General features: G+C 39.5%; 1 protein-coding gene and 1 pseudogene across 1 annotated transcript in view; both read left to right on the forward strand.

The window, feature by feature from the left end:
• AFG2A (AFG2 AAA ATPase homolog A) overlaps positions 1 to 24,632 on the forward strand; it is a 327,091-nt gene that overhangs the window by 295,322 nt on the left and 7,137 nt on the right. The gene's annotated exons all lie outside the window — the stretch shown is intronic.
• LOC132014428 (large ribosomal subunit protein uL11-like) lies at positions 1,886 to 2,360 on the forward strand (annotated as a pseudogene).

Genomic DNA, 24,632 nt, shown 5'->3' on the forward strand with positions numbered 1-24,632 from the left:
GGGCGCCTGGGTGGCGTAGTGGGTTAAGCCGCTGCCTTCGGCTCAGGTCATGATCTCAGGGTCCTGGGATCGAGTCCCACGTCAGGCTCTCTGCTCAGCAGGGAGCCTGCTTCCCTCTCTCTCTCTGCCTGCCTCTCTGCCTACTTGTGATTTCTCTCTGTCAAATAAATAAATAAAATCTTAAAAAAAAAAAAGCCTAGTTTTATGAGGCTATAGGAGAGAATCCATTTTACGCAGAGGCAGAAACAAAGAAGGATATGTGATTCAATAGAGCCTAGACATAGTGAGAAATGGGTGTAGTGTTTTGGAGTTAAGGCTCTAATGATTGGTAAGGAGTATTTTGTAGGGTGTCTAGAGTATGCACATTCTGGAAGCTTATCATTTACCAGATAAGAACTAAAGAACTTCTGAAGATTTTTTAAATGATGTCAGAGCTTTAATTTTGGAAAATTAATCTAGAAACAAGATGGTTAGGAAGCTACTATAAGTGGTATAAAGTAGAAAGAAGACAGTGTAAATGAAAGAAAAGAAGTCAATGTCAACAATTATAAAAGTTAGTAATTGGTGAATAACAAGAACTAAAAGTCAAGCATCAAAACTGACAACATTTTCAGCCTGAAGACTGAACAAGTGGTATTTTTGTATCAACAAGTATAAGAATGTAGTAGTTAAGGGGCGTCTGGGTGGCTCATTCAGTTAAGCCTTGGACTCTTGATTTTGCCTCAGGTCATGATGTCAGGGTCATGAAATTGAGCTCCACTTTCGGCTCCAATGAGCATGGACCCTGCTCTCTCCCTCTCTCTCTAAAATAAATAAAAAATGCAATCTTTTAAAAATTATGTATGTAAATGTACATATATAATATAAATATACATCATATACATATACATATATATTATATACATACATAACCATATATATGTATATATATATGTGGTTAAGTTTCTATTTGTTGTAAGTAAAAGATACCAGCGGGAACTGACTTGAGCCTAAACAAAACAAAGAATATTTTCCAGGGGCGCCTGGGTGGCTCAGTGGGTTAAAGCCTCTGCCTTCGGCTCAGGTCATGATCCCAGTGTCCTGGGATCGAGCCCCGGCATCTGCATCCGGCTTTCTGCTCAGCGGGAAGCCTGCTTCCTCCTCTCTCTCTGCCTGCCTCTCTGCCTACTTGTGATCTCTGTCTGTCAAATAAATAAATAAAATCTTTAAAAAAAAAAAAAAGAATATTTTCCAAAATAAACTATGACACCTCAGGATTTAAGGAATAGGACTTTGTACTATCAGGGACGAGAAGGACTCCACAATCCTTAACAACAGAATTTGTAACTGTTCTGCAGCTGTGAATGTGAATCATCTACCCTCAACTTTTCTTTGTTTCTCTTAGTTCCAAAGCCCCTGGAGAAAGAACCTGATTGGCTCATTCAGAGTCGTGTGCCTCTTGACTAAGTAATTCTGATAGGGGAACAAGGTCATACGTTTGAAGACTAATTTCAGGGGTATTTCCCAGAGAAGAGGAAAATGTTGTGAGATAGGCCATATATAAGTGATAAGTATATTTATTCTATTCTTGAATACATAGATTAGGCACACTTACCTTCCCATACTTCCATATGTGAAACGTAATATCTTGTTATTCTGTAAACAACTGTAAATGTACTCTACCCTCCCTGACTAAAGGTAGTATTTAGAAGTGATACTATGTGACCATTATTCTCCCAAGTCTATAACCTCTTAGTCTCTTCCCATTCTTTCTGTGACTCCATCATGAGTCCATCTTGCCTGTAACCTTGCAAGATGCTATAACTTAGGTCTTTTGGCTTTCGACTTGGAGGCCTAGGTACAACTCTATTTGGTCATCTGGAATCTGACACCAGTCCCCTCTACCATGCATACCAAGTTTGACCCCAACAAGATCAAAGTCATATACCTGAGGTGCACCAGTGGGGAAACCGTTGCCACATCTGCCCTGACCCCCAAATTGGCCCCCTGGGTCTGTCTTCAGTAAAGGTTGATAATCACATCTCCAAGGCAACCAATGATTGGAGAGATTATACTGAAATTCACTATTCAGAACAGACAGGCCCTGATTAAAGTGGTACCTTCTGTCTCTGCCCTGCTTATCAAAGCCCTCAAGGAAGCATCAAGGACAGAAAGAAGCAGAAAAACATAAACACAGTGGAAATATCACTTTTGATGAGATTGTCAACATTGCCTGATGAACACAGCACCAATCTTTAACCAGAGAAATCTCTGGAACCATTAAAGAGATCCTGGAGATCGTCCAGCCTGTGGGCCTCAATGTTGATGGCCGCCACCCTCATGACATCAAGAGTCGTACAGTAGAATGCCCAGCTAGTTAAGAACTACAAAGGAAAATATATCAATAGAGGATCATTTGACAACAACAAAAATGCTGTAACTTAGGGATTAAATTATAAATTTAACTATCACTAGTATCCTCTATATATAATGGTTAGAGAAAGGAAGAGGATAAAAGAAAAGCTAATGATAAAGTATCATTTAAAAAGAGGAAAATAAAGGAAAGGAGTAAGATTTTTCTTTGGATAGCATAGCTAATAGCTGTAAGCAAGGACAAAGTGCTAAAGGCTACACTTGTAATTTTGGCAATGGGGCCATACTATTTATGACTTACTTTCTCCACTGATGCTTCATGTTCCTCTTTGGTTTTGATTAGTATTTCATCAAGTCAAAGTAGAGTTTTTATGCTATTGGCATGAGACAAACATACATTCCTAAAGAGTCTGAGCTCTGGGTGGAATTGCTTGTTTAATGTTGTGTTAATCATCAATTAATCCTAACCAATGGTCATGGTAGTACAAGATGTTCTGCCTCAGAGGTTACCGAGGTTCAATACTAACCCACTATTAACTCAGCTCTGTCCTTTTTGGCTACAATATCTAGTACTGTCCCCATCCATCCTGAGATCAGGTCTGTGAATAGCCTCAAAACAATATTTGGCTTAGTTGCTCTACTGGAAGGTGTAACAAATATCCCTAGTTATGATACGAAAAGTAGAGTTAAGATAGCCTAGGTAATAGCCCACATGAAGGAATATTAGAGCCTAAACTTGTATTAGTTAAAATATAGTGAAATTAGGGAAATGAATAAAGCACTAAGGAAGCAAGATTTATGGGATTAATTAGTTAGAGAAAAGAATCAAAGGTGACTCACAGGTAGGTACCTTGAGTTGTGATAGTACTATCAAGTGAGGGAAGAAAATATAGGCCAGTTTGGGGATAAAAGTAGTATATCCAGTTTGGGATATATTCAATAGCAAGGACTTTTGAATCGTCCAAGAAAAGATGTCAGCAAGTGGTAGTTGAACATATAAATTAGGAGATGAGACCAAGAGAATATAGGAGATTACACTGTAAAATATATAAAATGAGAAGAGTAAAGGGTCCGAGAAAGAAATATGGAACACTAAAACCAAAGGATAGACCTAAGAAACAGAACAGAAATGACTGAAGGGAGATGGGTTCTGGAAACCAATGGGATGAAGATCATTACCAAAAGCAACTGAAAGGCTCGGGTCTATTGAGTTTAGCAATATGAAAGTCATTAGTGACTTCCTTGAGAGCAATATCAGAGGAGTAGTGAGGGCAAAATCTAGATTGTGGAAAACTGAAATGAAAATGGAAAGTGAGGTATTACTGTAGGTATCTCTTACAAGAAATTTAAACAAAAAAGGATAGAGATTAGATTGGTATCTGAAGAAATATTGATAGGGTAGGGACTAGGATGGGAGAGACAAGCATGTTTATGGGCTGAGGAGGAAGAGTCAGAGGGAGAATGAAAATATACAGGCAAGAAAATGGGGAAGGGAAAAACTAATGAAGGAAGGTCACAGAGGACTGAGATTGTGAGCACAGAGTAAGGTTTGGCCTTCAGCTGAAGGAAGGGTGCCCTGTTCTCTTCCATTGTTGAGAAAGTAGTAAGGATCATAGTAGATATAGATGATTTTATAGGTAGGGGGCCTGGAAAGTTGAAGAAGGGGATTGGATTCAGTGATCTGCAAGCCTCAACTTGAGTCTTTTATCTGACCCAAAGAATTACTGAATCCATATATATATAATGGACTGTCACAAGATTGAGTTTTACCCTTTACCATGTGTGGTATAATATATGGACTTTACTGTCCAGTGCCTCTTTCTGAAAAAAGTATACAGAAATTCAAATTTTAAAAATGTAAATATACTGAGTTCAAGGTGTCTATGGATCCACTTAATGGAGTTGATCATCTAGACTAGTTTTCATTTTGTTGGAATTTCTCCTCAAGTGAAAATATCCATTATGTAACATTTTAATTAATATAGCTCTATTGCATAAAGAGAAAAGGGAAGCTCTCTATATGTGGATGATCATATACTTATAGAAGGATTTTTTTACTATAGATTAATACTGTTTTCTAGATAAGAAAGACTGAAGATACTAATGTCACAAATGATCCATCAGTCTCTTAGTTTTACATACTTCTATTTAGGTATTTAGGTGAGGACCGGTTAGTGACTTTGTCCATGCAACCTATTTGCTCAAATGAAACTTCTACTATAGCTTTTTCTTACATTCTGACCTACTTGATAATCTAGTATCATATTCACTATCGCAAAGAATTATTCTATATAGTATGTTAGCTGTAACTCGATGTAGTTCTTAAAGGGTTCTCTCAATTATGTTAATACTTGACCTTTTGCAGTGATCTGAAAAGCATTCTTACTTTCCAGAAAGAATACCTTTGTAATAGTGTTAAAGCTTCAGGATCTTAGAATGAATTATTGATCAGAGAAGACTTAACAGTGCCTGGCTCACAGTTTGTACTCAACAAATATCTGATGAGTGAAAGACTGAATGCATGCAATTTCATTTTTGTGAAAGTTTACTACACTAAAAACTCTGTCTCTGGAAAGAAGTAGCACATGTTCTTTTTAGAATATCTGAAACCATTGAATTTTAACTCTGTTAACAAACACTTTGAGTCCCAGGCACAAGACACTCACTGAAGTAAAGAGACCTTGTTTATGTCCTTTTACATTGGGTATAAGTTTTATTTTTTTATGATAGCAAGTTTGGATCAGTGCTGGTTTAGGCAAGGTTCAGAATAATTATATAAAAGAGTACATTTAAAAAAAAAAACTATCATAATCCTGTTACCCAGTTCTCTAGCACAATTGCTTTAGGCACTGATTTAATCTGGAAATGATCATTGGATTCCCCATTAGAATAGTTCATGTATTGAGAGACCACCTGGTAATGACAGGATGTCATTCTTACATGAAAGAACTTGAGGCAATAATTTGGAATGAAGAACCATCAGTGGGTCTCATCAGAGTTACCTGAAATATTTTGGTCAAAGTCAAGTTTACTGAAGGTCATATTTTCACTAAGGAGGAGATTGCCAGAGTACCTTCCAGGGTTGAAATAAAAACAACCCATACACCGCTGTTTTAATTGAATTATATCCACCTTAGTTTTCTCCATAGTATGTTTTCTTCAGACAGAACTTTGGATGATTATTTTTCTTGTGTTGTGTTTTGGTTTGTTTTGTTCTTTTTTTTGTTTTTGTTTTTACCTCATGGTGTTCCAGTTACATGTAAACAACCACAAACGGTGACACTTTGTAAAATATCCCATTTCTATCCTTGAGTCTATGCATTCACTTACCTGGCAAATGACTTAAGTAGCTTACAGAAACCAAATGATGAGACCCCTAGAAGTAGTACAAATGAGTTTGCTAGTAGTGTTTACATAAAGTTTTAGTAGCCTCTTCTATTGGCCTTGGCTTATTCTTTTAAAAAGCTTTTACCTACAATTGTGTCTTCATTAGTTTAGCCTCTCTTGCAGCCAGGAAGATGACCTGGAGGAAATCTGACCTGTAGCAATCTGACTTACATTCTTAGCTAACTGACTTAATTGGCTTATGTCTTAATTTTTGTTTATGAAACCAAAATATAAAATATATGATAAATGCATAAGTACAGTATGATGCTTTTTCTTGGGTATGTACATTCCAAAAAGTGGCTAGATTTCCAAATTAGGGTGGCTTGTGTACTAAAGCTTTAAGTGGAAATTTTAAATCTTAATCTCTTTGTTTCTTACATAAATGGCACCTTGCATCTTGGGGATGCTTAAATACACCTCAAGATTTAGGACCATGATAAAGAAATCTGACATTTTCATTATTTCCTTATTCTGAATACATATTGTCTCTGATTAAAAGGACAGTTTCTTTTAAAGCTTCAACTAGAAGAAATGTACATAAAATATATATACAAGTTGGCAGTATTGCAGAGATAGAGAGCTCAGTCTCGGGAATTAGGGGTGACCTGGATTTGAATCCCATCTCTGACACTTCCTAGCCCTATGACTCTCATATGTGGAGTGGTTACAGTAATACTACCTACTTCCTAGAGTCATTGTGAGGACTAAATTATTACCTGAATATTTTATCTCTAATATGAACTAATACATGGCTGATAAATTTTCTAAAGGTGTATGAGTCTTATTACTTAAAATACTGGATTTATCAAAGCAAACTATTTTAAAAAGTGACATTTGGGATGCTAAACCTGGAGTGAACACCCAATACAGAGACAGCACATCTTAGCCTGCAGGCTGCCAGTGGGCCCTGACAAATACAGCAGGAAGGGAAAACCTCCACGGGCCAGTCACTTAACTACTAGACCTCAGTTTCCTCATACCTGTTTTGAGGATTTTATGGGTTGCTAATTAAGTCTCTTGTCTACTTCTGATACTTTAACATTTTCTTGGGTATGATTAATCATGCATACTTTTTTTTTAATTTGAGTATAGTTGACACACAGTGTTACCTTAGTTTCAGATGTACAACATAGTGATTTGACAAGTCTTTACCTTGTGCTGTGCTCACCATCTGTCACCATACAACACTGTTACAATATTATTAACTATATTCTTTATGCTGTACCTTTTAGTCCCATGATTTATTTCATAACTAGAAACCTGTGATACTTTGACTTTAAAGCAAAAGAAAGAAATGAAAATAAAAGAACAAGGACCACAAAAAGTATGGAAGTAACCAAGAAGTCTTTCAGTAGGTGAATAGATAAACTAGTACATTTAGACATTGGAATATTACTCCAAACTAAAAAAGAAATGAACTCTCGAGCCATAAAAAGACATGGAGAGGGACGCCTGGGTGGCTCAGTTGGTTAAGCAGCTGCCTTCGGCTCAGGTCATGATCCCAGCGTCCTGGGATTGAGTCCCGCATCGGGCTCCTTGCTTGGCAGGGAGCCTGCTTCTCCTTCTGCCTCTGTCTGACATTCTGTCTGCCTGTGCTCACTCTCTACCCCCCCCCTCTCTCTGATAAATAAATAAAATCTTAAAAAAAAAAAAAAAGACATGGAAAAACCTTGAATGCATATTACTAAATGAAAGAAGTGAATTCTGAAAAGGCTACATACTGCATGGTTCCAACTCTATGATATTCTGGAAAAGGCAAAACTATGGATACAGTAAAGAGACCACTGGTTGCCCAGGGTTATAAGGGAGGGAGGGATGAATAGGGGCTTTTTAAGGCCGTGAAACTCTTCTGTATGACAGTAGAATGATGGATGCATATTATTATACATTTGCCAAAACCCATAGAATGTACGCCACCAAGAAGAGTGACTCCTAATTTAAACACTGACCCTTGGGTGCTAATGATCCAATGATCTGTCAGTGTGGATTCATGGATTGTACCAAATGTACCACTCTGGTGGAAAATGTTGATAATGGGGGATGCTGTGTGTATGTAGTTACAGGAGCTCTCTGTACTCCCCCCCCCCAATTTTACTGTGAATCTAAAACTACTCTTTAAAAAAAAAAGAGTCTATTAATTTTTAAAAAAAGAAGCAGCAGCAGCAGGATGGGAGGAAATAAAAGGCTGCTCGCTGAGCCTGCCCTCATTGCCACTGCCTGTTGTATATACTCAGCCTTTGCACTCTCTGTGGTCCTCCCTTTCCTCCAGCCTCAGTCACATCCATGTGGATGGTTAAAACAGTTTCTTTCCTTACAGTCAATTCCTAGAAACTGGGCCATAAAGGAGACCATCATGAAACAGATCGTTGTTGAAAGAATTACATTTCCTTATACAAACAATATTATAATGGAGAATTGCATTCCTGCCCAAAACTTGCCATCAAATAAAAAAGTATGCTCCAAGTTCTCGTTAATGAGTGTGAGTATACACTAACCACATCGATCAGGATCCTGTACACCATGGGTGATTGGTCCATAAAAATACAGCTCTGGAAATAATCATGTTATATAACCATTTTGGGATAGTGTGTTCCTTTTAAACCTTGCTCAGATCCTTGTTACCCTTAGGATGCAGCCTGTCTGCCCCAGCTGTCTCATGCAGCTGCCCTTGTGGCCTGAGGGACAGGGCACTATGACTGGCTTACCAAAGGGTTGCAATGGTTGCGGAGCAGTTTCCTAAAGAAGGGGGCTTCATTTGTTCAGAGAACTAAGGAGAAGTACTGGGATTATCCAACCCCTCCCCCTCAAAAAAATAAATAAAGGAAGAAGAAAGAGACCAGAAAGGGAAAAGAAAGGATGTCGTATTTCCCAGTTCAAGGTTGTGAGACAGCTACCAGGATGTTTTACAAGACTTTATCTTTTAATACAGAAAGGGAAAGTTAGTTGTCTGTTCCATAACTGAACATTTAATATATAAAAATAATTTTGCTTTCCAAAAACTATGAACATAGATGCCTTGCACTTTTATATTCCTTTGTTTCTGATAGTCTAGATCAAATGCTCCATAAAGTTTTTATCACCATGTGATCTGTAAAGCATATGTTCCACCAGAAAATCCTTCTAGTCACCAGCTCTCTGGTTTCCAGAGAGGTGATGATGGAAACTTACTTATAATTCCAGACTAGCATTATGCTGCCAAGGATGTTTATAAGACGTTAAATTCTGATAAGGGGGATAATGTTTTATCATTCTTGATCCCTGAATAATACTGCATATTAATGGTTATGTAGCATTTGGCTTCAAAATTTCTTACTACATAAACTTTTATTTCATACTAGTATAAGTATTCTGCTACAAAAAAGGTAGAGATACTTGTCTTTTTTATAGGCTTAGAGAAGATCAGCTTTATCTTTCAAATGCTTCCTACCATTATTAGCATCTTTTTGTTCATCTACTGGGAAAAAAGAAAAGAAAAGAAACAAACCAAAAAAACTATCAGTTTCTCTTATTCAGAATCCAAAATTTGAGTCAAACCCATTTTCATAGGAATGTTCAGTGTAATGGGGAGTTAACTATCTAAATCAGGGGTCAGCCAACTATGGTGTGCAGGTCAAATCTGTCCCACAGTCTGTTTTTGCAAGACCTATAGGCTAAGAATAGTTTTACATTTTTAAGTGTTTGAAGAAAAATCAAAAGTAATAATAAAATACATGAAATCCTAATTTTAGCATCCGTAAAGTTTTATTAGCACACAGCTACACACATTCATTTTCATATTGCCTGTGGCTGCTTTCACACTAGAGGGACTCAAGTAGTGACAGGAGGGACTGTCTTCTAAAAATAAAGTCTGAAACATTTCCTATCTGGCCCTTTCGAGAAGAAATTCACTGGCCCCCCATCCAAATCATTTCATCTACCACTCTACCCACATGCTTATACGCACTTTCCCTCCTCCTCCCCGCACGCCCCCCCCTTCCTCTTTTCCCCTTCACTCACAGACATCGTTTTGAATTTGGTAATTGCAATTACAAAGACATCAAATCCTGAGCCTATAGTAATTCATAAGCGGAAACACGTTTTAATTTACCTTTGACTTGTAGCTCTCTCCTCCCTGTCTGCTTTCCGTTTCCTTTGCAGCCTTTATAGAGAGTTTCTAAGGCCACGCCATTTTCCCAACATATTTTGTTTTTAGGGTGGGGGTTAGATCTTGATACATTTTTTAACTTCCATGGAAAGTTCCCTGTTAGTATGTGGTCCCATTTTTAACCTATTTGCAGACACCCCCGATTATCTAAAATCACTTTCACATGGGGCTGAGGTTAAGCTTTATTTCTCTTGGCATGTCTCTGCTGCAGCAGACACTTCCTCTTTGCCTTGAAAGGACAAAACGATGTTCAGCTGTCTGGGCTTAGGCCCAGTATTTGATTTATACATTATTTAATTTCCTCCTGAAAATTGGAAGCAGGGCTTTCAGGAATGGAAGTCAGTATTTTTCATTTGTTTAAGAACACTTTTAGGTCTAATATAATCATCAGTAGTAGATGTCAGCATGATTGGGGGTGACTTAAGGTAAAACAAATAAAACATGAATACAAAGGAAAATTATTTGACAGTGGAGAAGATCTGAAGTTTTTGAATAATCATTATTGTACGTGTTACTAAATTTTTTTGTGCTAATGTTCATTCAACAAACTTTTTTGAGCTACATTTTAGCGCACCTGTCCTTTACCCATTGAAGGAAAGACCTTTCAGCATTACGTTAGAGTTGAAATTTCGGGGTGATTAGAAGTTTGAGGGGGACTTAATGTAACCATTCTAGTGATTTTACATTAAAAACCAGAGGATTTTTGGTTTCTGTCTGAGCTGCTACTGCATTTTGTCTCCACAATTAAGTTCATGCACATGCCAGGATATATATGCCAGAGTGGTTTGAAATTGTTACAGCAGTGAACTCAGGAAATTAAAAATTAACTCTGGAAATACCATTTCTTGTTCTACATCCCCTTTTGGGTAGTGTGTTCCTTTTTAAATTTTACTTAGGTTGTTATCACAACCTGTCTCCTTTTTACTACCGAAGTTCTCAAAGAGTTTGGCATACCTAGTGCCTCCACTTCCTTGCTTCTAATTCCCGTCTCAAACCCTGGCCATGGTCTCTCCCTCCCTCTGCCGCTGCTGAGCTGATTGTGCTGTTTCCTCATCTCCAATCCAGTAACCAGCTCGGAGTCCTTGGCCTCCTGGCCTTTCTGCCTGTCTCCCAGAATTCATACCCCCTTCCCAAGACCTTCTTCCAATTTTCCTGGAGACTGTTTCAGTTTCCTCTAACTCTTCTTCTCTTGCACACATCCTCTCCTAGCATCAAGCTGAGCTAAAGTATTCCCAGAATTCTTGATTCTTGGACCTCTTCTCTCCCTACACTTTCAGCCTTTTCCTTCTTATCCTTCCTTGGTGCCTGAGATACTCAAAGAGAACTTAGAGATGGTCTGAACTTCTGTGACAGAGGCCTGCTGAAGCTGGTGGATGTGACTGACAGACGTGACAGGCCTTGAGAGGCATTAGGAAAACAGCATAAATCCACTCAGTGCACTTTTAAAAAGTACCAGCACCCCATAGTCACTGAGATCTCCCCTGGTCAGGAATTCATCAGTCAGAAAGCCATTTGGAAGCTGCAGCTTTGCAGAGCTTAGTCTTCATGGTGTCCTCAGAGCTAGGAACAAGCCGTGCTTGCCCAGGAGTCAAGATCCCTCTGCAGTGAGCCCCAGGATACTGTGCTCAGGGTAGTGATGGGGTCAAGAAAGGGAAGGCCAAGGACAGACTGACTTCACACTTTGAATATTTTCAGGAATTATTTGCAACCGCTCAGGAATATAAAATAATATCCCAGCTGAGAGCTTTGTTTAACATTCCATTTAGCACTAATCTCTACTTAATCTCTACTATTTTGATTTGGTTACTAGGTATTTAATGCAGCCCCGTGTTGCAGAAGACTAGCCAAGAGTACACTTGAAATCAATAGTAGTCATAGCTAGCTCTACTGAGTCTAGATGAGAACATGAGCACACAAGTTTAGTGGTTCTGAAGTTTGTGGGATAGTTGTTTTTTTAGCTTTTGGTAAGCCTTAATATTCTACCAGAGTTAAGTACAGCATCTGTTCTAAGGCATAAAGGCCATATTTAGTCAAAGAATAAATTGTTAGGACTGAAGTCCTAACTTTAGTTAACATTGTCAAATATCAGACCTTATTCTTTTCATTTGTTCTCCTTCTTTTATCCTCATTCATTCATTCAACACAATTTATCGAGTACCTGTTATGTGCCTGGTACAGTTCTAGGCACTAGCATATGTTAGTGAACAAAATAAACAGAAGTCTGTACTCTTCGTGTGCTTCATTTTTGTGAGGGGAACAAACCAACAAAATAAGTTAAAATGCAATACATGGTTGTTTCAGTCAGAGGAACACGCACCTCTTGATTGCAGGGTCATGATTTCAAGCCCTATGTTGGGTATAGAGGTTATTTAAATAACTAAAACTTTTTAAAAATCATAAAAGAGTTAATTTAAAAAGAAAATGCAGGGGTGCCTGGGTGGCTCAGTGGGTCGGAGCTTCTGCCTTCGGCTCGAGTCATGGTCCTGGGGTCCTGGGATCAAGCCCCGCATCGGGCTCTCTGCTCGGTGGGGAGCCTGCTTCCCCCTCTCTCTTTGCCTGCCTTTCTGCCTACTTGTGAGCTCTCTCTCTCTCTCTGTCAAATAAATAAATAAAATCTTTTAAAAAAAAAAAGAAAGAAAGAAAGAAAGAAAGAAAAATGCAGTATATGTGATGGCAGTAACAAGATAGGGAGCAAAATAAAGCAAGAAAAGAAAAGAGGAGGGAGAAGGCAGCAGTTGTCAATAAGGTGGCCAGGAAAAACCTCCCTGAAAAGGAGACAAGACCTAAGGCAAGTTAGTTATGCAAGGAAAGGTCATTTCAGAAGAAGAAACAGGTGCCAGTGGTTTGAACAAGACTGAGCTTTTTATACTTAAGAACAGTCAAGAAGCCAGTGTCATTGGAGTGAAGAATGTGGGGGTGTTCCAGTGTTCAAATGAAAAGAAAGTGGGAGGGTGTGATTGGTATCAAATGTGGCTGATGGATCAAGTATATTGAGAATTAAGGACTGATCACTGAATTATGATCTTAACAGAACAATTCACTAAAGGATCACAAGTCTTGTTTCAGTGGGTTTGAGTGAGAACTGGGAGGAGAGGAACTAGTGAACAGCAAATAAAGACAGCTCTTCCAGGGACTTTTGCTGGTGGTGGATTGAAGCAGGTATGGAGACAAGGGAGGGATTATGCTTTTAAGATGAGTAATTGCAACATATTTTTATGTTGGTGGGAAAAGTTGATTGTATGTGGAGGAAACAATTATAGCAGCAATCTTGACTTAGGAAAAAGAGAATGAAGTCCAGTACATAAATAGAAGTACGAATAAATAAAATAGAGCAGATTGAGTGGCGGTGGCATATTGAATGTTCTTGTCTGCCATGTAAACAAAGTTTATTTCCAGCGTTTGAGTAAAATCTACTCAAAAAAAAAAAAAAGTATCCCTGTCATATGTTCATTTACTCACTATCTCTAGAGCTATCTCCATATTTGGCCAGCTTGTAAATGATTCATCTATGTTTTCTTCCTTTTATTGAGCAAAAACCTGTCTCCTACAGCTTTGGTCCTACTTCTGCTTCCTGGAGCCTCATGAGAGTGACAGTGCCAATCCTTCTCCATGAGTCTTTGGAGTACTGGAGGGTTGACCTGATTTCTCACTGCTGACCTCATTTGCTCTGGCCACCACACCTACCCCTCAGCATTTCTGTTGGCATATGCTGTGAGCCCCCTCACACAACTGATCACTAGCTCTCCTGACAGGGGCCAGGCTTATCTCGTTGGTTTTCATTTGTTAATTAGGACTCACTTGTCCTGGCCTTTGGGGCCTTTTTCCTCCTATGTTTGTTTTTTTCCCCACATATCCAGTGTTTCTAACAAATATTTATACCTAACCAGCATGCTGGCAAGGTTTTTATCTAATGCATTTATCCTACAAACAAAGCATAGCTATTAAAGAATCATCTCCAATCCAACTGTTATCCACCAGTTAGTCCCTTGTGATAGGATTATCAGTTCTCAGTTTTCACATGACTCCAGGTAAATCAATATCTAATCCAGAAGATTTAGCCAGATCAAATGGTATGGGGCAAAGAATAAAGAATATATTAGCAATGGGTTTAAGCCTCGGTGGCTGGGAGAATGGTATATCCCTGAAAAATAAGTTCATGGGGCAGGCAATTTGCAGATCCAGAAGACACATTCGATGTTAAATATTTGGGGTGGTAGGTGCCTGGACAGAGGCATGACTTGAAGATGAGTATTTCAAAGACATTTGCATAGGAGTGATGTTTGAAGAGAGGAGAGTAGATTCATTTTTCAAGAGGTGATAGGAAAAGACTAGAAACCAGAGGCCAAGTATAACGGATCTGTATTGGAAATGTCTACGGCACATAAACATGTGATCTTCTGAGAATTAGGAGCTACTCCTAGCATATTACCATGTACATGAAAAATAGATATAGGAGAACCACACTGGTTTGAATCACCAGGATAAGGAAGGGTCCTGATTTTCCTGTTTTCACTTCCCTAAGCCCAAGCATGCTGCTGTGTCTGAATTCAGCTTAATTTCACTACTGTACTCATTACCACTAGGACAACCATTATAACAGAGTGCTTGTGGCAATAGTGATCACCAGGACACAGTGACAGAGTGTGAGCTTCAATAGCCAGATTTCAAAGAAAAGCCAGATGAGTTTTGTAATGTAAAGCCTCTTGCCTATGTGGAGAGGTTGATTGGTGATGGGAGCTGGTAGAGACTGGAGGCCTTCACAGGCTGTTTGGAGCTGAGAAAAGTGGAAAATTGGAAGAATAAAGGCAAAAAAAAAGGGAGGGGGGGAGACAGAAAATGTGATTTTTAAGACTCACCTTTTCTAAAATTTTGAATGAGCAGTGGTTAAACAAGATTTCTATAATCATATCCATGCTACAGTGAATAGGAGCATCTTACCAGTTCTTTGCTTTTTACTTTTGTACTACCTGAGCATTTTAGGCTTTGACCGACATATAAATGAATCTTAAAAGGGAACAAAAGACTGGGAACAACTCAAATGTACAGTATTTGGGACCTGATTGAATAAACTGTGCAGTTGTAAATAAAATAAGAAATAGCTCTCTGTGTAGCTTTAAAGTGATTTCTAGGATAAAGTTGTTAAGTAAAGAAAGGCAAGGCAGAGAGAAGTGTGAATAGTATGCTAAGAGAATTGTAAGAGGCGGAAGGAAAGCTTCCCTTTGTAAATATATCCCAGCCAATAAATGGAGAAGGAATAACAAATAGCACCATTTTGTATATTTAATAAAGAACTTAGACATTCACAAGTGACTATAAACCATAAAAGATTACTAAACGCTAAGTATTCCAACATCACATATGAAGAATTTGTTCCCAAAATATCCAGCCACTCAAGCCTCTAGATCTTATTGTGAGTTTACAGAAAATACAGGACCCAGAGGATTGTGTTAAATCACACACAGAGATCCTGTCAAGAAAATAAAGAATGTGAGAAACTGTATAGCACATATAATCTAGTTTATTCAACATAAATTGTAAGGAAGAGAGGGAGAGAATTTTTTAGAGATGAAGTACAGTAACTAATACAAAGTTTAGGTCTTATTTTGATCCCAGTCTCCACAAAATAGCATGGAATACATTTATGAGTAATTGGCAAAATTTTAATACTAAATATTGATAATATTAAAGAATTGCTGTTTTTAATGTGAAATAATGATGTGGTTATGCTTTTAAAAATTTTTCTTAAAAAAAAAAATTCCTTTAGGGGCACCTGGGTGGCTCATTTAAACGTCTGCCTTCAGCTCAGGTCATGATCCCAGCATCCTGGGATTGAGCCCCACATCGGGCTTTCTTCTCATTAGGGAGCCTGCTTCTCCTTCTCCCTCTCCCTCTGCGGCATGCCTGCTTGTGCTCTCTCTCTGTCAAATAAATAAATAAAATTTTTTTAAACATTCCTTTAGATATATGCTGAAATATTTATGAATTGAATGTTATGATTCTGGGATTTGCTTCAAAAACCTAGTGCTGTGTTGGGGTGAGGATTAGAGTGAAGATGAAACAAGATCAGGCATGGGTTGCTCATTGCTAAAGCTAAGTATCAGGCAAATGAGAGTGCACAGTACATTATTCTCTCTGCTGTGGTGTATTTTTGAATTTTCTGTAATTTAAAAAGAAAATAAAGGGGGGTAATTATTGTCTCCCTAAATGTTTGCTAAGGATTTCAGTCTCCTCTATCTCCCCTTTCTCCTCTATTCTCAGGGGCAAGAATTGGCCAAATTTACAAAGCAGGGTGGCGCTGTTGTGAAAGACACTTGGCAAGCATCTTTCGGCCTCTTAGCTGGTAGAATGAAGTCAGTTTCCAAGCTTCGAATGCTGTCTATTTCATTCCCATTGCTCCGTAGGCCTTGTCAGCACGCATTTCCAGTTACATGCTTTTGCAGTTACAATTGAATTTAGGGACTGTCTCCAAATGAAATTTCCATAAACTTCCAAACTAAACAGCTCCAGACTTGAGGCTTGTATCTATTAGCTATTTATGACCCCTCCCCCACAAAAAAGTTGAGTTTTTGTTTGCTTTCTTTTCTGATTTTCACTGTGACTTCTCAGTTGCTAAGAAAGAGAATGAATTTAACATATAGATAGCATTGACTGTAACGCATGTTGAAATCATCATTCAAAAGAACAGCTTTAATTTTTCCTATAGAGTCCATGGTCATTTCCAAAAAAAATTATTTTGGATAATATCTGTGGCCTGGAAATCAGTTGTACAGCTCAGAATGTTATCTGGACCCCTGATGAGCAGCGTGGTCTAAGAAAATGGCAGCTGGGAGCAAGGGAGACAGTTGCACCACTGGGCATGAGTTCCAGAGTGGCACCTTCTCAACAGAACAGTTAGAGATTATACAATCTCTATAGAGATTATACATGTTGCCAAGACAGCATTTGAGAGGAAACGATATATAAGCCACATAAATTGACTTACATATAGAAGAGTATAAAAGCCACTTTTTGCATTCTCTCTCTCATTCCCTCCACCCACCAACATAAGCCTGCCTTATAATATTATCTGTACTTCCAGCCCCCAAGAATATTCACTTCCTGTCCCCAAAAAACTGCAGAGTTGCTCAGTCATCCCAGTGTGACCGCACACACACTCACACACACACACACACACACAGTTGATCTGGGTACAGAGGAATGATCTCCCTCAATTTGACCCCATCTTCATACCCTCTTCCCCAGTCACAGTGATTGGACCAGGCTACTCAGGCTCCTTTCCACAAGAGTTTTCATAACCGGAACTGAGAAAATGAGTACTTCGTGGTAGCTGAAGCTGTAAGATATAAAACATTTTTGCCATGTTTTCTTCCATGTGGGAAAAACCCCTATGTACTTAAGGAGGACTAAAACTCAACCCAACCAAGTACAGAGAGAAGCCAAGATCAAAATTAGGGAGAGAGAGTCCTGATAATGTCCCAGTCTCTGGTCCCAGTTGGTCTGCTGAGCCCAGCCTCACTCTTGTCCTTAGGTTCTGTTAGATTCAATAATATCCTTATAATAAATACCTCCTTTTGATTCAAATTAGGTTTCTGTCCCTAGCAGTTTAGCCCTAATATACAGCAGATGTCACAGCTGATTACACATATTTGCAGACATAAGAGAAGCTGAGGCAGAATTCAGTCCACCTTGCTCAGAGGCATTCACAAATGTAGTGTGAAAACTACTCACGAGTCTCCTTTGATTAAAGTTAGCCTGGTCGCATTTGTTATGGCAATTAAAGAATACATGGCCTGAAAGTCTTTCAAGACTTGGGTTTCTTCTTAAAGAAAATAAATGAAAAGTGTTCATTAAAAGATTGATATAAAAATTTAATAATTCTGAGGTTAACCTAAAACTTAGCCTAATCTTCCATGGGAACATTTGTGTATGTGTGTGTGTGGGTTTTAAATTCCACAAATATTACTGAAATGAGCAGTCGGCAGAAAGATGTTTTAAAATATTTTGTTTCAGCATGTAAAATCTCGTTTTATTACAGAAATCTTTTGTTAAAGGCACAGCTATGCTGGGTTGCTGCCAGAGTGATGGGATTTTAAAAGATTTACAAATGCCAGGCTTCAGAACTACTGATGGTAAAATGTACATCACACTTTTTAAAGACTGTTTACTTATTTGTTTATTTATTTATTTTAAAGAGACAGCACGAGAGGGGGAGCGGGCATAGGGACAGCAGACTGAGCACAGAACCCTATGCGGGGCCCAATCCCACAACCCTGAGATCACAACTGAGCTAAAATCAGGGGTCAGCTGCTCAACCCACAGAGCCACCTATGTGCCCCTTTAGTATAGTGCTTAAACTTACATCACATCTTGTGAACTTACATTGCATCTGCAAATGAGTGTGCACATGCATGTGTGCTTGTGTCTGTATGTGCACATACACAATTGTCTGCATTCCTATGTATATGTGTATATGTTGATGTAGAGAACATAGTGTAATGTAGAGAACAGAGTAGGATGGGGGAGAGAACAGGAGAGACCTGTAAAATAATCCAACATTTCCCTTGGCTTGCATACTCTTTGGTGTAAATATGGAATGAGTACAATAGACATCTTGAACACACTTAGGAAAGATAGAATGGGTTTATTTCCAGTTAGATACCACTGTGCTAAAATGGAAGTGCTCAATTACCAGGTGTACTCTATCTAAAGTCTAGCAATCAGATCTGCAAATGAAAAAGTACACCCATAAGAGGAAAGTCTTGACACTTGCTTCAATTTTCTCTACTTTACAACATTACAGAGTGCTTTTATGTCCATATTTATCATTTATAATAGACGATACATTAAGATTGCAAAATCATTTCCATTGTATTATAATTCCCTTGTGTTCAGTTGATTCATCTCTATGAAAAAAAAATTCCATCATTAGAAATGTCTACTAGTTTTTTCCCAATGATGATGACCCAATGAAAATGACCAACATTTTTTGATTATTAGAAATCTGAGGAAAGCTCACCTAATATAAAATGAGGTAGAAGTATAGATACAGTCTTGAAATCCACATACTCAGATTCACTCAATTTTATGTCTTTAGGTTTTAAGAACTAGGTGAATAATCTGTGCTTTAAAAATCCCTCATTAGCTCTAAACATGTACCAACTGCTACATTTCTCATAACCAAACCAGTCCCACTAAGGTATAATTTAAGGCACCATTTTAATTAATTTTTTTTGAAACATGATTTCTTAACTATCAATAAGTAGTTTCATCTATGTCTTTTCCCACAACTGTTTCCATGTCTGTTGATTGCTCTGAGGGCTTTCTCATAGTTTTTAGTTTGGTCTTTACAAGTAGACATTTTTCAGTCTTTCTTTAGGAGACTTTCTGGCTTTTTCATTGCTAAACTTGACAGAAGCCTTATTCTGTCATAAGCATCTTGCAAAGGAGTTTGGTTAACAGTAGTTAAGAAGGAATGGTTAGGTTTCATAGTCCATTATGTAATGGACTTAATGGTCAGAAGAGAGAAACATATGAGTGTTTTGGTTAAAGCCTTCATAAACTAAATTATCTTTATTTCCCACCTTGACTTGGATTATGAGTAACTAATGAAAGTGATTGTGCTATGTGGATTTTACAAATATTTAAAACTTCTTCTAAGTTATATCTCTCTCTCTCTCTCACACACACACACACACACACACACACACACACATATATATATTTTTTTTTAAGATTTTATTTATTTATTTGTCAGAGAGAGAGAGCGCGAGCGAAAGCGAGCACAGGCAGACAGAGTGGAAGGCAGAGTCAGAGGGAGAAGCAGGCTCCCTGCGGAGCAAGGAGCCTGATGTGGGACTCGATCCCAGGACGCTGGGTTCATGACCTGAGCTGAAGGCAGCTGCTTAACCAACTGAGCCACCCAGGCTTCCCTATATATATATTTTTTTAAGAGCTATATCTTACTACTGGCTTTCAAATCAGTAAAATCAATTTTTTTTTCTTTTTAATGGACATGCAGTAAATAGAGTTCAAAGTGTGTCTCACTCCTTACAAGACAATAGGCCATATAATTTTGCAGATAAAAAAACAAGCCCATCAGCTTCTAAATACCCAATGTATAATGTTATTACCAAATATTAAAACCTACATTAGTGGGGCGCCTGGGTGGCTCAGTGGGTTAAGCCGCTGCCTTCGGCTCAGGTCGTGATCTCAGGGTCCTGGGATCAAGTCCCCTATCCTGCTTCCATCTCTCTCTCTCTCTCTCTCTCTGCCTGCCTCTCCGTCTACTTGTGATCTCTCTCTGTGAAATAAATAAATAAAATCTTAAAAAAAAAAAAACCTACATTAGTTATTTAAATCTAAAAATTCATTTATGGGTTAACTAAAATTACACATAGTTAATATTTGTCACTTGTAAATTCTAATCTTATCTTGGATACTTGGCTTTTCATTCCTTAATTAGCATTCTTAAGTTTGCAGTCTTAGTGTATTACCTTAGCTTTTTTTAAATAAGCAAGATAAGATATTGGTCTTTAGGTTCCTCTTCATGTCAATAAAGACCTAAGAAAGTTATACCTAGGGGCAGCTGTTGAATGTTTATACGGTACAAGAGGAAGATCTAAAAAAGCAAAAACTACTTTCCCTTTACAGTTATTAACTCCATATTGCAACTCCTATACTCCTCAACTGTGATAATTCTAGACAAATACATTCTAGAAAGAGGAAGATAGATATTATGAAGCATTCATAGGATTTAGGAAGGTTTGAAATATAGAACAGTGGATCTTAAGACTTTTGGGGTAATGGTTTCTTTTTAGAATATGATGAACACTTTGAACCATCTCTCTAGAAAAAAAAGGAAATTTTGTGTATAAGTTTTCATAGGTTTCAGTATATCCTTAGACCCATTTGGATATCTAAGGACTCTAGGTTAAAAATCTTTATTATATGGCCAATAAATGCACAAAAGTGACATTTTGTATAAAATGTGATATCCATAAAATAAGTACAAGATAAGTAATTGTATTGTCTTTTCACTCCCTGTCATGTGCTGGTGGTATACTTAGTGTTTGCTCCCCAGAACCTATCTTCAGATGCCCCTCAGTTAGCTACAAATTGTCAAGTCATTTTTTTTTTTTTGTTTAACACAGATAGCTATTAACACAATACCATACTTTTTAAAATTATTTTAGAGATACCATGCAAGACTGCTGATCAGTTAGACCAGCATGCAGCTGCTCAGAAAATGGAAAAAGAGAAAGGAGTTTATTAAAGATTAAGACTCGGTATAGCATGACTGAATGGGTGAAGGTGGTCAAAAGTTACAAACTTCCAGTTAAGAAATAAGTATTTCCTGGAGAGGTAATGTATAGTATAGTGACCATAGTTCATAATAGTGTATTGTATATTTGAAAGTAACTAAGAGGGTACATCTTAAAAGCCTTCATCACACACAAAAAATGCAATGATGATAGGCGTTATACTGTAGTTATCATTTCACAATAATAAATGTACTGAATCATGTTATATACCTGAAACTAATATAATGTCATATGTCAATTATAGTTCAAAAATAAAAAATAAAAAAGGACTGGCCATAAAGGGGAGAAAGGTTCTAACTCCCAAATACTCCACTTCGTGAATGTTCAAAGATCACAAATTAGACAGAATTCAAAGAAGGCTACCCAGGGCATCTCTGAAGCTACAGAGTTTCCAAGGAGGCATTTTAGGTTTGTGTTGGGGGTTGGTAGGGGCAAGATGTGGGGGATGGCAGTGAAGATGGCTGACAGGTGAGGAAACATAGGGTGTGGTTGAACACACTACCTAAATCCTCCACCCACTCACCTTGACCCCAGCCACTATTTCCCTATCTCCCACAACAGTGGCAAGAAGAATCAAACCCTCCAGACTTAAAGGGGAGTCCTTCAGCAGGCTGACCTTTGCTGGGTTTCATCTCCCAAGAACATGCCCTGCCCTGCTCTTTCTCTCCTCTTTGCCTGGGGCCAACCCCAAGCTCCCCCCATTCTGGATGCTTTTACCCAAAGTCTTGTGTCTCTTCTAGCTTTCTGGCCATAGCCTGGTCATCAGCCTTAAGACTCACAAATATACACCTCAACTAGAATGACCCATTGTTCTCAAGACATTTTTACTTTTTTAGTCCATAGTAGATAATTATCTTGGCTGCAGTTGTCAACAGCAGGGGTGTGTGTGTGTGTGTGTGTGTGTGTGTGTGTGTGTGTGAAGGCAAAAATTAATTTATATCACTATTCAGAGATGACCTTAGCGGGAGACCTTTTTTGCAGATTCCCAAAGGTCAAGAGACATGCTAACCTGGTATGTTTGAGGAGTAGAGTGGAGCAAAGACTAAAGAGCCTCCATGGGAATTCCAGTCTAGTGAGGGAGATAGACATTTACCACAAATAACTTTATATCCCTTCTGACAATTGTAACATGATAGAATAGTTCAAGTTGCTACCAAACCATAAAACAAGTGATCCTAAAGCAATCAGGCCTGGGGAGTTAAGTGAAATTGCCTCCAGGAATGCCTCCCAATGGAAACATTTACACTGAACCTTGAAGAGTAAATAGATTAGCCAGTAGTCTGTACATCTTGTTCCGTGAAAGCATTTTGTTTTCTTCACCACTATATTCCCCTGGGTACCTTATTTCTGGTCAATAAAGACTTCTTGGATAAAGGAATGAATAGGGGTTCAACCATCTATTTGCCCTCTCACCCTCTCCTTCCCTGCCACGGGGTTCCTGCTTTCTCCATTCCTTTAACAGTTGGTATGTTTTCTTCAAAACTAAAAATACCCTTTTTGATCTTGTGTGGTTCAATTAATGTTAGAAACACTTAAAATTCCCCTAAGTGCTGATGGTTGTAGAAACAATAAGAATGAAATCTCCACATCTGTCCTGCCCCAAGGCTCTGTGGAATGATGGATTCCTTTGTAAATTTTTAAAAAGTAGGAACTAGTGTGGCCTCCGTGCAGAAGAAAGTTTGCTCACTTGCTGTACATATACTTCAGCTATCTATTTTAGAGACCTCAGAATAACTTGAAAGCAGTAAAATTCAGCAACCTAGGGCTTTTCCCACCTTCTTTGATGTCATTGTGCTTTCATGTGTTTTTACAGAAATTCTTACTTTCCTTTGACTCAGTGGCATTCTGTGTTGCATTCTAAATAGTATGACCCTAACATAATCCCAGTTGGATGGATTATGCTAGGGTTTATTCTGCAGACAAGTCAAGGGACTTTAACCCAAGGGCAACAGTTAGGTAGTTTCCTTAAATCTGGAATTTGCCCCCCTCAAAACCCTCACTTCCACCCCAGCGCCGTTGTGGTTAGGTGTCATCAAAAGTACCCTAAAGAAGTGCCACTGGCTTCCCCTCTGAATTCCCGCCCTGTTTTGCGCTCCGGAGCTGCTTTCTTGGCAGTTTGGGGCGGCCCTGGCCGTGCGTGCCCGCGCGTGACAGTCGGACTTCCATCTGCTGCTCCGCGGCCAGGAGCCTGCTGCGCTCCCTTCAGCCCCATCTTTCATGCCCCGGCCATTCAGCCACCTTTCAGCGCGTCTCAATGCGCCGGGGAGAATGGGCCCTCGGCGTCCACGGGAGCACATAATCTCCCAGGTAGCCTCCTCCTTGAAGCACCTCCAGTGCACGCTGTTCGCAAACAGCAGGACACCACTCTCTACTGGGCTCCTAATCCCTCAGACACACAGGGGAAGGAGGTCGCGGGGCTGTGAAAGAGAAAAGAAAGGCGAGGGGGCGGGCGGGCGGGAGCGCACACAATGTCCGCCCGCGGCCGCCGGCGGCTGCGCACAATCAGCGCCAGCTGCAGCCCAATTAAGCTCAACAGGTCACAGGTGTTCCAGACAGAAGATGCTTTTCACAAAAACCACTTTCTTGAAAATACCTAAGACTTTTTAAAGCACTGCAGCCCATTTCCTTTGGTAGATTCTTTAAAGCTATTTAGTACACTTGAAATACAAAGAAGCTGAAAGCACATTTAGGCCTCACTGGAAGGCGCGCTTTCTTCTTGCCCAACAGCAGGAGCGGCCGCTGCGCGCCCGCCGCGGGGCCGGGGAAGCTCGGCTCTGCCTCCGAGTGGATTCCGTGCAGCTGCCGGGGCCGGCTGCGGCGTCTCTCCTCCCCGGCCCCCTCTCTAACGACGCTCTCTGCCCGCGCGGAGGACTGCCGCCTGGCCCCGTCCTTGTCCTCGACGTTACAGATCCCGAGGCTGCAGTGGCCATTGCCCCAAGAGCGTCGAAGCAGCCCTGCCAGGAGCCCAGGGAACTAGGTGTTCGCATTCAGCCACCCAGAGCCACGTTTCTCGTCCCGGGAGGTCACCCTGTGCACACGCCTTCTCCTCTAGCACTTTTAAAATCGCCCACTTCTTTTTCTGCTCAGATCTGAGCGCCTTCTTTGCCTGCAGAGTGGGGTGACGGGAACCCAGCAGAACTTCAGCTGTGGGCTAAGCTGCCTTCGGGACTTTGTTACCCTCCCGCCTTCCTCTGGAGGACAGATAACCCCTGCGAGGCACCTGGGAGCTTCGTGACGGCAGTTCTGTTAGAATGTCAGCCTGCCTGTGGGAAGTGGAGCGGTTTTTAGCTCCCTGATTAGGCCTCCTTGGGGCGGCGTGCTTTTTTCCCAGCCTTAAAAGCTGCTCGTGGATTTGTGTTCCTGATGTCCTTCCCATAATCTGCTTACAGTCCACGGAACAGGAGGGCGCATACTGCCTACCCAGGCCT

The sequence above is a fragment of the Mustela nigripes genome, chromosome 1 (genome assembly GCF_022355385.1).
Source record: "Mustela nigripes isolate SB6536 chromosome 1, MUSNIG.SB6536, whole genome shotgun sequence".
Classification (NCBI taxonomy): domain Eukaryota; kingdom Metazoa; phylum Chordata; class Mammalia; order Carnivora; family Mustelidae; genus Mustela; species Mustela nigripes.